General features: G+C 40.6%; 1 long non-coding RNA gene across 1 annotated transcript in view; it reads left to right on the forward strand.

Annotated features, from left to right (window-relative positions):
- The window catches only part of LOC142361764 (uncharacterized), a 76,356-nt gene extending 68,580 nt beyond the window's left edge, over positions 1-7,776 (forward strand). The window contains exon 4 of the long non-coding RNA XR_012764370.1: positions 7,159-7,776. This is a non-coding gene — a long non-coding RNA (uncharacterized LOC142361764). The remainder of the gene's footprint in view (positions 1-7,158) is intronic.
- The last annotated feature ends 4,737 nt before the right edge of the window (positions 7,777-12,513 follow it).

Consider the following 12,513-nt stretch of genomic DNA (forward strand, 5'->3'; position numbering starts at 1 on the left):
AGGTTGATACTTAGCAACTGACGGGGGGAAAATGAACTAACATCTGTTTTATCATTTTTTGATGAATGAAAACTCAAATAGAGACCTTCGTTTTGCCTGAATCATTCAAAACAATGAAATTTACACAGGCTGATGTCATCTTGTGTTGCATTTCTAGCAAAGAGCTTACCAAATCATATTAAAGATACCGCTAAAAGAAAAAATATCTCATATATACTGCCACATAGACAACCTGTCATCCAGCCCAGCACACTGCAGCCTTTGGACTCTTGGCTGTTGTGTCACTGGTCACTGTATTACACTTATTGAGGCATTTATCAGGAAAATGAAGATTACTTTTCTTTCCAATTTCTCGTGTGCTACAGCCATGTGAATAGTGGGTCTGTTTGGTTCCCAACTGCAAAAAACAAATAAAAATTCCATCTTTAACACTTAGGAAACTGTCTATTTTTAGTTTGGTTTCCTATGGAAACAAGGCATCTGTGATCAGGCTGTCTCTGTGCATGTATCTGTCCTTGTGTACCCCCTAATAATTTTTGAATCTAGTGGCCTTTTCCAACAAAGTATGATGAGAAGACAGGAGGTTCGAGGTAACTGAGTTCTAACAAATTGAATGGAAATTAGTGGCCAGATCAATGAACAAAAATTCTGGATGTTGCCCAGGTGAGAGAAGTCTGCAGTGTGAACTGACATCTCACTAGGCTCCAGAGAATCCATGGAGGTGAGAGCTGCAGTAAACACCACTCTACAGACAAGCCTCCATCCAAGGTCACACTTTTATGCACCTCAAATTCATAAGAAACCAGGTTTAATTCATTCCACTGCTCACACAAATATTTGTTTAATACTTGCAGAGGGCTCCCTTCACTCCTCAGTCAAAAGTTTAGAGTCGATTCTCCCCTTTCCTCGCAACCAGCAAAGAATCTAGCCCCAGATGTTTTAAAATTTGGCCTGTCTTTTGGGTTGGAGAATCAGAATCATGTGACACTAGTCTATGAAATTAAAGCTCCCCAAAAGATGTAGACTTCTGCATTAGAAACCTTCAGGGAATGCCTGGAAGTAAGATGTCTTTGGGAATCAACCAGTGAGGCCTGCGAGGACAAGAAAATAATGTAGGACTCGACTCTCATTTTTAAGCTGGTAATTAAACTATGTGAACATATTAAGAAACAAATGTGAAAGATGTGTTGGTTTTAGTTATTGGGAGAAGGAAGAGAAGAAATAGAATCTGCAGCAAGACATTATACTGAATAGTCCTTTGTATGGAAGTGTTGCTAACTTAGATTATCTTGGTCCTTTTTTGCTGAATCCATCTCTCGCTAGGTCTTCACCCTTCTCAGTATTGTCCAGAGCTGGAAAACAAGCAGCTGAAGTGTCTTTTGGGGTAAGGAAACTAGAACAGAACATAGAGCAGTTGATAGTACATCTGTAAAGTTTACTGAGATTGCAGACTAGAGACGTTCCAGTTGGCTCGGTGCAGGCTAATGCTAGAACTGCAGTCACTGAGGCAGAAGGTGAAGACACTCCCATCTCTCTCTCTGAGCTGGATCTGAATCTGTACAGCTATACTTCCACAATTTTGCATCAATTTCATAAGCAGATGCAAGGCAGAGCTGCTTCTGGATCTGTTTACTCTAAGTACTGTGTAGAGACTTACTGGCCCAAGCTGATGCTTGCTTGGGGCTCTCTGCACTGTGCTCTACTGTACAATGAAACACGTACAAGACGTATGAGGAGCTGTGACTGTAGATGGTGTGTTACTAGGTGAGCTAGCAAGGCTAGCAAATCGGGGAGAATTGCAGCTTCCCCCTTCCCTGGAAACCAAATGTTCTTCAAACCCTGCTAAGGTCTGCAGAGAAATTTCAGCTGATTTGTAGCTCTTTTCTGCTTTCTAGACTTATAAGAAACAACTCAGCATCCTGGGAAACAAATAAGCCTTTCAGTATGGAAACGGTCTTCCTAACAGGGAAACATCCCGGCTGTAGAGATGCTTCCCTACAGTTCTGACAGCCGACTTGTCTCTCTCTTTGTGGTGGTCACAGGACCTCGGATGGATGGGGATGATGAGGACATTTATCTTCTCATAGTATACTAAGGAGGAGGTCCCATGAAGTAAAGATTTTGGATTTTCCCCAGACTAATATTACAGTTGTCATTTCTACCATGTAGCAGTCCGCTGTTGCTCCATCCTGTTCTGCGTAATGTGCCAGCAAAATCAGTTACACTGCTTATTTGCTGTTGTATGGGCATTACAATTAGAGGTTTCCTAATATCTGATCTTTTATGTGGAATAATAATGAAAGCCTTTGAAAAAGGAAAACAGGCAGACATATTTTTGAGACCATTTGCCTGACACTGAAAGGTAATGTCTTTTAGTTGTATAGGTTTTTTCCTTTCTGATTTCCACAACAACACTTTACCATAGTTCATTCCAAAAAAGAGTTTAGAAAGCAGTGGACATAATTAATATATTGATCTAGTTTTCCATTATGTTGTTATCACAGGTGAAAAATGTGCTTTTGATGAAATCGTTGATTAAAACTACAAAAAAATCCATTATATCTAGCTTAGTTTTCCTTACCTAATGAAGCGGATGGATATAAAATGAAGGAATACCATATTGACCTTTAGTAGAAATATATATGGCATATAACTTGATACGTCTAAGGTAATTAATATTAATCTGACCTTTTTATTTTCTGGGCTAAAGTTCTGTTACTAATAGCAGCTACATAATGTGTTGTACGTTTTCGCTGAACGGGTCACACTCTCGCTACGAGAAGGAAAATGTGGATTAGCTGAGGCTGTTCTCAGCATCTCCCAGACTCAGGACGGGAAGGAGGAACAACCCTGTCTTCCTTGCCAACCCTGGTAGGTCAGGAATGGGCATAGAGCTTCTTCCATGGGCAATAGGATTTAAACGAGGAACACCAGACTGTTGGCCAGCACAAGAAAGTGTGGAAACAGTTCAAACAGGATACTGGACGGTTAAGACTGTCCCAGTCCTGTGCTAGTCACTGCCCCTGAGCCGGGACCATTCGTACACTTGGTTTGCCCAACATCTAACATGATAATACAGCAATGTTATTTTATGTGATAAGGTAGTGGGGGGGGGGTGTAAGAAGGTGAGTACGGCTCACCTATCATGGAATTACTGAAAAACTTTTGCTTTCAAAATTCACGTTGACTCTAGGACAAATTAACTTTAAGAACAGACAGGTCCTAACACAAATGCAGGGAACTCTGTGATAGGCTTTTAAAGAACGTTCTATTCATAAGCATTTTTTCTAACTATCGAGTGATTGGCCTTTTTTTAAGATTTATGAAAAATCCTGGCTTTTTGCTGCATTATTTAGTAGCAGCTTTATATTGGCATAACAATATGACTCGTGCCTCAGTTTCTCCTTGGTCATTTTTTTAATGTTAGCATTTTGATCCTCATCAGAAATCAGATTTTTTTTTTCCAGGAAAAACAAAAGAATCCAAAGCAAAATCCCATTCTCAAGTGCAGATCTTTACAGTCAAGCTAGCATGCCCAGTGCTGTCTCTGTGTTGATATCTGCTACAGCTCATGAACTCTTAAAGGGCATTTGTGTTGCCAACCTTCGGTCAAAGGTGCCCTCTGAGACCACAAGGATGTGTGGAAAAATGTTTAATCTGCATTGGGCAATTCTAGCTATTAGCTGAAGTAGTTCTGTTAATACATACCTCAGCAGCAAAATACTCTCCAAATGTCAAAGGGGTGAAGATGGAGACATCTTCCTTATCCCCTGCCTCTTCAAAGCATGTCCAGCTTTCTCAGTCATCTGAGCGCTGCCTATTTCTACCATGTTTCTTTTTCTACTCCGTTTCTACCATGCTGCTTTGTTTTCCCATGGCATTACTCCTCTCCGTGCTGTGAGTGCCACCAGGCTGACCCCAGACACTTCTGTACATACAGTATGCTGCATAATAACACAAGAAGGCTCCACATTTCCAAAACGAAATGTGTTCTTTATTAGGAGCACTGGTTAGAGCTAAGCTGTGACTGCAGCAGGCGCTCCAGCCATTCTCATTCAGGCTGAATCCTTGGGTGCCTTCACTTGTGCAGCCCCTGCTCCTCTCTTCAAATTCGAGACAGGCTGTTATCAGCACTTGTCTGCCTGCTATACAGACCACATGGAAAGGCTCCCCTTTCGCAGGATCATCACCTATAACATGTTTCTCAGCTTCAAATTTTTTCCCTGTTCCTTACTTGACTGTACTTCAGTGAATTACCCTATGCTCCTTTCCAGGGTTTGTGACTTCTCCCTTAAAGTCCTATTAAATTCTCCCTTTTCTCCCACTCCGTTCACTGTCTTATGGACACTTACACCACAGACTCTTCCTCAGTCCCAGTTTCTTGCTTATTATCATCTTCCTGTTGCATACTTTGCCTGGCTTTCATCCCACAGCATTCTGATCCCCTCAGGATCAAGAGCATTGCCCTGCTTTCAGTTCTTCTGGGCCTATTTGTATATACATATGTATACATATATATATATATATTCCTAAGACTAGATAGTTATGCAAACTGCGTATGTTCAATCCATAAATAAAATATTTTGAGAATATTTTTATATTTCTGTCTCTTCACAATCAGCAGCATAACAATCTCTTCTTTTAAAGATGCTTGCAACTCTTTTTCTGGCTAATATAAATAATGTAAATAATTCATGTATTTAGTAATGATAAATATTCATATTTCATTTGAACCAGACAATGGTCGTCTAGATTAAATTAAACTGCTTTGGATTCAACAGCTGGCAATCTCCACATGCTAAATAAGGGATTTTAGTCATACTTTATTTAAAGTATAGAACTACCAGAAATGGGAGGTGAGGAGGAAAGGAAATGGACTCTTTTACCCAAATATATAACACATCTGTCTATTGACTGTACTTTCTTCAGAGTTTGCTACAAGCAAATACATTTATTTCTGGACCAGACTAAATAGGTGCTGAAAGGAAGAATACAGTTTGCATACTTTACAAGCATAGATAGTTATGTCAGACCCTCTTATCGTGTTTGGAGTTCAATTCTTAGTGAGTTGTATTCCTCTTGCCTGAGGAAGCTTGGTAATTCTGGGGGCCATTTGAAAAACAACAAACCAGTTAAAAAAAGAGTAATAGAAGTCTCTCCCCCAAAGTAACCAAGACCTTTTCTTTATATTATTAAACTCTTCAGCTGCTTTTTCATTCGTCCAAAATCTTTGTTACTAATCAGAAACAGGAACATCATAAGCATGGAGCAGGAGTGAATTTTAACTGTGGGAGAGATGTAGGAATTCTGCTTTGATCGTTTGGAGAAATGGTGGTTTCCTTCCTACCTGTTCCAATCAATTGGTGCAAATACGGGGCCAGGGTGGGAGGAAAAGTGCTTATGCTTTCTTTCTGTTTTTCCTTGGTGTTCGTTTACCTTCCTAAATCTGTAAAATAGGCTACTGGGCAGGAGGCCTGGGAGCTGACGGACATTTTCTTACTCAGGAAGTTGGAATGCACATGGCTGTAACAGTTCTGTGCACTCTACATAAACCAGAAAAATTCAGAAGTGAAAAGCAACTTGTGCTTCCTAACCAGATGAGGGAGAACCACCAGCCTTTAACAAATCTCAGGCCATGAGCTCTGCAGAACAGGACAGAGAGAACTCTCCAAACAGTTGCTCAATGCTGTGTATATCTTCATGAGGAAAAAGTTGTATTTTTTAAGCCAGCCTGAGCTAAATCATGTTAAAATCCTGCCGAAGACAAAGCAGTTGTATTTTAACATGCATTATCTAGTCAAAGTTAATAATGGGCTTATTTCCAGGAGTTCCTTGGCTAGATAACATGAATTAAAACTATATGTACTGCATTATGTTACTGCATTATGATAAAGATAGGGCATGTGTCTTTCTGTTTAGATCAGGCTATTCTGGACTGGGCCTGCAAAGTATGAATGTAATTTCACAGGTAGGTTGTTTAGGCAGTCAAATTATTTTCTGAGTTTTCTCTGATTTCCAAAAGAGCTGGAGACGAGGATAATGGGATGCTTGGTGTCAGAATATGGGGGGAACGAAGTGGGGGGATCTTTGGGTCAGTGGGTTCCCTAAGAGGCTTCCTCAGTTTACTGGCAGCAGCCTTTTAAGTCACAGAGACATTCATAAATCCTTTGTGCTGTTATTTTTCCTTGCTTCTTGTGTTCTTTCCAGCATTCAGCAGGATTTAGGGCAAGTAGGATGTGTCAATATTGGGAGGCAAAGACTGAAATGGCCAATGGAAACATTCTTCTTATGCACGCTCACCATAAACCATTTGCAGGTGGGCCGTCTGGAATCACAGCCATGACTTTGCCTGGTGTTATTTCCTCATTTGTTGTTTTCTCCATCTGCTCATTTATTTTCCTGGTTATGGTCGTCTTCTTTCTGTCTCCATTTCCCTCTGCTCATTTGTATAAGTAGAAATATCCTTCCCTCCGGCAACTGTATAATATGCTTTCTCTTTTATGTATATATTTGGCTTGCAAATAGGTAGCTTAAAAGGCAGAGACAAGACAGAGAAGCCATCATCAAATTCCAGCAGATTCTCCATGTATTTAGACTATATTCCTGCAGATTTTCTCATCTTTTCCAGAGAAATGTTTTTGGCCATGGCATATCACAATGTAAACACACAGTAATGAAGCTTTATTCAGGACAGGTTCTGTGAAATAGGAGACTGATGCAGAGAACACAACACACAGTAAGTGCAGGCTCAGTTACTACCTCACTTGTGCACAGCAGGGATGAGGAAAGACTGGGTTTGCTCAGCAAAGAAAGTACTTTGCAAAATATACGGCTTCTTGAAAAAAAGTAGTTACATTTTTTTGTGCCAGTTGTGGGGTCCTTCTGCTCTATTTATGCTTCTGATTTGCCAAGGAGAATTGCAGAGAAACTGAAATCTAACCCACCGTTCTTTCCTGGGTTGTGAAGATACTGGGTCTGACCTCTTAGATAGTTTAAATCAGGAGCAAATTAGTGCATACAAAGGAGCATAAGGGGTGGGAGCAACCTCTTCTCTGTCAGATGGTGGTGAAGTCTACCGTACTCTTAGTTTCCTGATAAATCTGCTGTTTCAGAAAAGTGTGTGAGTGGGATATTAAAATCTGTTATTTTTATTTTCAGCTACCTATTCTGACTGGAAGTGATTTGTGATCTGCAACACTGGGGAGCTGCTGGAGCCTGGTGGATAAGGCGCAAGCCTGGGTTGCTGGTGATGTCGACTGAATGAACTGTTTTCTCCCCTAAAACTTACAGGTTTTGAGAATGATTTCAGAATTTCACCCTAGAAAAGGATTCTCAGCTTTTCCACAGACCAACTGTCTGACCTCTGGCCAACTCAGTTACCTTTATGCACCTCTCGCATTCATCCCATCTGTTTGGACTTCAAGCTCTTGAGAGCAGCCATTGTCTCTCAAAGTGTATTTATTTTGTACAGTACCTAGCACCGTGGGGCTCCTGCCTCAGTTGGAACCACTGGGTGTGACTGTAATGTAAATACTGAGTAATAATAATAGCATATGTGGGGGTGTAGAAACAGGGAGAGAGAGAAAAATATTTTCCCCATTCTTGTCTGCTTTTTGTTGTTGTTCTATTTCCTATTCACAGAAAGCATACAATACTGATTAATGAAAAATTTCTGGCTCCAGTTCAGTATCTGGCTTCAGTACATTTGCTATTTGATATCTGAGATATGTACAACATGTTCACAGTGAATTCTCCAACTGAAAACAGTAGAGTTCAAACCAAGTCAATTAATTCACAGAGTGAATGGATTCAAGCCCAGATTCTCGTGCCTTGTGGAGGCCTCTTTGAGTCTCCTGCCAAAAGATATCTGTTTATAAATGCAGTAAACGTAACTATTTGATACTTATAGCTCTTACAGCCTTATGTGATTTTTTCCTTGTTATGGCTGATCTCTGATAATTGAGTTACATTTTGCAGACATTTCAGGCATTCTCTGTCTCTCTGCGCTTTCTTCCCCCCCTGGCACTACAGCTCAGCCAGTGCTTTGGACGGTTTCACATTTCCTTTCTCTTTGTTGCCTTGGATATTCTGCTGAAGCAAGGCATAACAAAACTGTATCCAAAATCCATACGTACTTTTAAGCCAGGCTCCGTCTTGAACCTGCTTTGTGGCTCTTGTCTGTAAGAAACCTTACCATTTCTGCAGGAGGAGAGGACAAATAAAACCTTACCATGAAAATGACGGTTGTGTTCTGCATTGATGATCCAAGAACATTAATAATAAATTTTGTTGAGCAGTATCTCTCATCCCTAATGTTCATGCATTTAATCAAGTGATGTATATAGTACAGTAGGCATTTCTGAAAAACATTCATCACTTATGTGGAGCATAGCAGGTAATGTTATAAAACCAAATAGTAAGAACAATATGTGAGGAACATCTTTATTCACATGAAAATTTAAGTTAGAACAATGGGGAGTGGAAATTTGGGCAGGGCATACAGGCTAGCATTTCTTTTCTAACAGGAAACATTCTGGATTTCTTTCTTTTATTCTTTAAGTCTTGTTTTTGTTTATTTTTCACCTCCTTGTTTTGACCTTTCCTTTCTTTCTCGCTCCAAGTGAGGGTGCCCCAGGGCTCTTAATTGTGCTCTCCTCTCTTCTCTTCATACCCTTTGCCCGTTTTTTAATCCAGCCATTCAGCGTGTTCACCTCCTATCTTTACACCCGCTGTCCTCTGACTTTCTGCTCCCGAACTGTTTCCAATCATCCATCTCAGAGCATGGACATGTCTTCCTGGCTATTTTGCTATAACTGACATGCTTTATAGACAGAAGTTAACTCCTAACATATCCTTAATATTTCTCTCATCCTGTTTGTTCTTTATGATCCTTGGCTGCACCAGTCTTCCCTTGCTGCTCAGGTCTTCAGCCTGGCATGAGCAGGTTTGATTCATTCCAGTCTTTGGCCCAGAAAGCAAGGAATTCCTTTCCATCTCATGGACTTCTCAACCATTTGATCCAAAGGAACGACACAAGTAAAGATGATTTTCCTTGCCTATTCCTCTGACAAATTCTTCTAACTACTCATTCTATTTTACCTCAACGTCCCTCCTATTTCCTTAACCTTTTGGATCCTTCCTTACCTTCATTCCTGCTATGTTCTCACCTCTTTTGCTGCAGTACCCATCTACTCCTGCTCCACCATGGTACCTAGACAAGCTGCTCATGAACCAGTGTCTCATATGAACAGCTCTGATATTTATATTGTTTCTCATCAAGCATAGTGCACTGAATGCCACTGTCTCCTTCTGGTTTGCAAGTTTCACCACTGTGATAATAACAAACTAAAATCAGTCAGTGAATGAGACCTAGAGAGGCAGAAAAGATTAGTAATATCCATATTTTAAAAGTACATTAAAAATGCATACACCTTTATATTACACACACCCCTACCCCCACACCCGTCCCCCAAGTTCTATGTACTCTTTCTATTCTGAATTGCAGGATTTGTTTCTTTTTATGCATGTCTGCAGCACCCAGCACAATGGAGTCCCATTCTACTGTATTATCATAAATACTGCTGAGAAGCAGCTGTAACGGATGAGTACTCCCTAACGCTATGTTCAAGCATTAGAATGCTGTAGTTAGCCACCTAAAGAGAGGTAATGTGAAGCTGGTACAACATCAGATGAATGTATATTGTCCTAATGTTTTTAGACTAGGAATTCGAGGACAGTTGGAAGCTGCCAGAAGTTCTGGAATGGCCTCACCTAAAGGATTCTGTTTCAAGAACAACTTAATGAATTAATGAAAGAGATTGTAAAACAGGATAATGTCAATCTTGAAACCACTGTTTCTCATCATGAAGCTGAGGGTATTTCATTTGTTGATTCATTATTTGCAAAAGGCTAGTAAAAAAAGATTTGATCAGTGAACATGAGTTGTGTTGTACTTTTGTGGTATTTAACTAATGCCATGCTTTAGGGCTCCTACTTTCCTCTGTAGCACCAGAAACTGGCTAGATACGAGACGCAGTATGGAGTAGATGATATGTAGTATCTAGAAGTCTAGTATCTAAAGAAGTTTTCCTGTTTGTAATGGTGCATCTAAATTTCTTAGGTTGATGGGGGGGTTTAGCTGAATATGCTCAGCTCACGGGATCTGGAGTCAGTCCTGTTCCCTCCTGCTCCCATTCGATGGCAGATAGCTTTCCACTCTTTCACAGCAAAGACCTGCAGCTTGCTTGTGGTATTTGGGAGGCACTTTGCGTCAAGTGAAATGGATGACCTATGTTCCGTTCTGGCTTCGGCGTCCGTGCTGGGTTTATCCGCCCAGAAGCATTGCAGCACACAGCCTTTCCCAGCAGCTCCCGTCGCCGTTCACCAGCCGTCGCCTGCCCGCGTACGAAGGCAGTCAGGCTGCGCTTGGCAGATGCTGCTCAGCTGATGGGATCCCTGCTAAGGGTGCTATAACCTTCAGCAGGCAGTAGCGCTGCTGTCAGCGCTAGCATGCTTAGCTGTTATTTGTGGTATATTTCGATAAGGAAAGATAGCTGAGGAAATAAGTGTCAAAACTTAAGTCATTTCACATTGTAAACTGTTGAACTGCTTTAATCCTACAATAGTTCTGCTTCTTTCAGTTTATTTAAGTTCAGTCACAGCTAGAAAATCAGTTCTTTGGTATTTCTGCAACCACAAGTAAACCTTGCCAGCAGCAAGAAAGAGGGGAAAAGGTGAAGGGTTGAAAGAGTAAAGCCTAGGAAATAATGAAATGTCAGCATTACTTGCTGCTGGTAGCAGATCTTTAGCAAACGAGTAAAGAGAAATAAGATCACTTTAAGCAGCCAGGAATAGAAAATCTAAGAAAACTGTTTGAACCCTGGGACAGTACTCCATCACAAGCAGTTCCCGGGAAGGTGCAGGAAGGCTTTTGTCAGAAATTCAGAGAACTCAAGAGCAATTCCTTTTTCCATTTCTCTCCTTAGAGCACTTATTAAGGTTTTTATTCTAAATCTGCCTTTCTTTGTCTTGAGGAATTCTCCTGATTTTTTTCCTAAGATAAACCCTTCTGTCTACTAATGTAAAAAAGGCATCCAACAGATTCTGCAGTGCACTTACCTTGCACATATATAGGTAGAGTTTCATCCCATCAGTGCTCATGTGTAGTAGAATATGCTTACATAGCAACCTACGCTTTCCCTCCTCCTGCTTAGGAAAGCACCAGTATCACATGGTCAGAGCATCCCACCACATACCACGGACACTGTCTAATTGAAAACATGTGAAACCGAATATCTGGTCATCAGCCTCTAGCTGAAATGGATTTTCAGAAAACTTTTCAACAATTTCAAATAAACAAAGTATGTTGATAGACAAGTTCTGAGCAGGAGGGAGAATGTCTAAATTCATCCATTTTAAGCTATGAATTAATCATAGCTTCAGAAACAGCTTCTGTCATGCCACAGGTTTGATGTCTCCCTCCCCAAATTTTACTCATACCTTCCCTTCCTTTCATCCTGATGATTAGAGCCTCCCTTGGGATGTCTGCTCCAAGACATGCATATGTAAACAACCACATTTATTCCAGTTTCTCACAGACCCTCTCTCCCCTTTAGCCTAGAGGTCCAAAATGCAAAAGCTTTAAAAGTCTCCATGAAATGTCTCTGTCCAGCTGTCTCTTAGACAATTTGCCCTCTTCCATGTCTTGCTCATCTCTTTCCAACCCTTTACTCAATGTTTCTTTTGTCCATCACTTTATTTAAAAAATTCTATCTCTTCTCGTTACATATTAGTGGATTCTGTCATGTTTATAGTCAGCTATTTTAAATTTTGCTCATCTTTGCTCTACTCTCTTCAGTGTTTTTAAGTAGATGATGGTTCATAAAAGTATGCAGTAATGTGAAAAAGAAAAAAAGAAATGAAACCGTCAAATAAAGCTAAGAGTGAGGCTGAGACCTATTTGCAGATGTGCAATAAAGTCAAAAAGAAGCTGATTTGAGGGGATAAATTATTCATAGCTAATTATTTGCTCTTCTTTAATGCTAAATATCCTACATTTCAGCCTCCTGCAGGCAACTCAAGCAGTAATTCCTGAGTTTCTTAACAGCAACAACCACACAGAGTTTTTGAAGTGGTTTTGGTCCCTCCGGGTTGACAGGTGCTACATGAAAAGCAAACAGGATATTGTTATTAAGACTCTCGAGAGTTTGAAGCATGAAGTCCTGTAGAACAAGCTGAGATTGTATCTTCAAAACACACATTATTACAGCTTCAACATACTCATAGGCTCCAGGCTGTTCTTTCGGCACAGACTTGAGCAAAGAGCAGGGTGTCGGTTGCTCTGCCTTGGGGGCTTGGTGACTCCAGCTTGGGGCTGAATTGTAGTTCATCGTCTGCATCTGCAGTACTGTGAGGAGAGAAGAAGAGAATGGATCATTTGTCTGCACTGCACCAAGAGCTGCTGGTTCTCCTATGCACATGCTGACTTTGCTGTTTGCCCAAAGAACAGTGGGT

The sequence above is a fragment of the Opisthocomus hoazin genome, chromosome 6 (assembly GCF_030867145.1).
Source record: "Opisthocomus hoazin isolate bOpiHoa1 chromosome 6, bOpiHoa1.hap1, whole genome shotgun sequence".
Taxonomy (NCBI): domain Eukaryota; kingdom Metazoa; phylum Chordata; class Aves; order Opisthocomiformes; family Opisthocomidae; genus Opisthocomus; species Opisthocomus hoazin.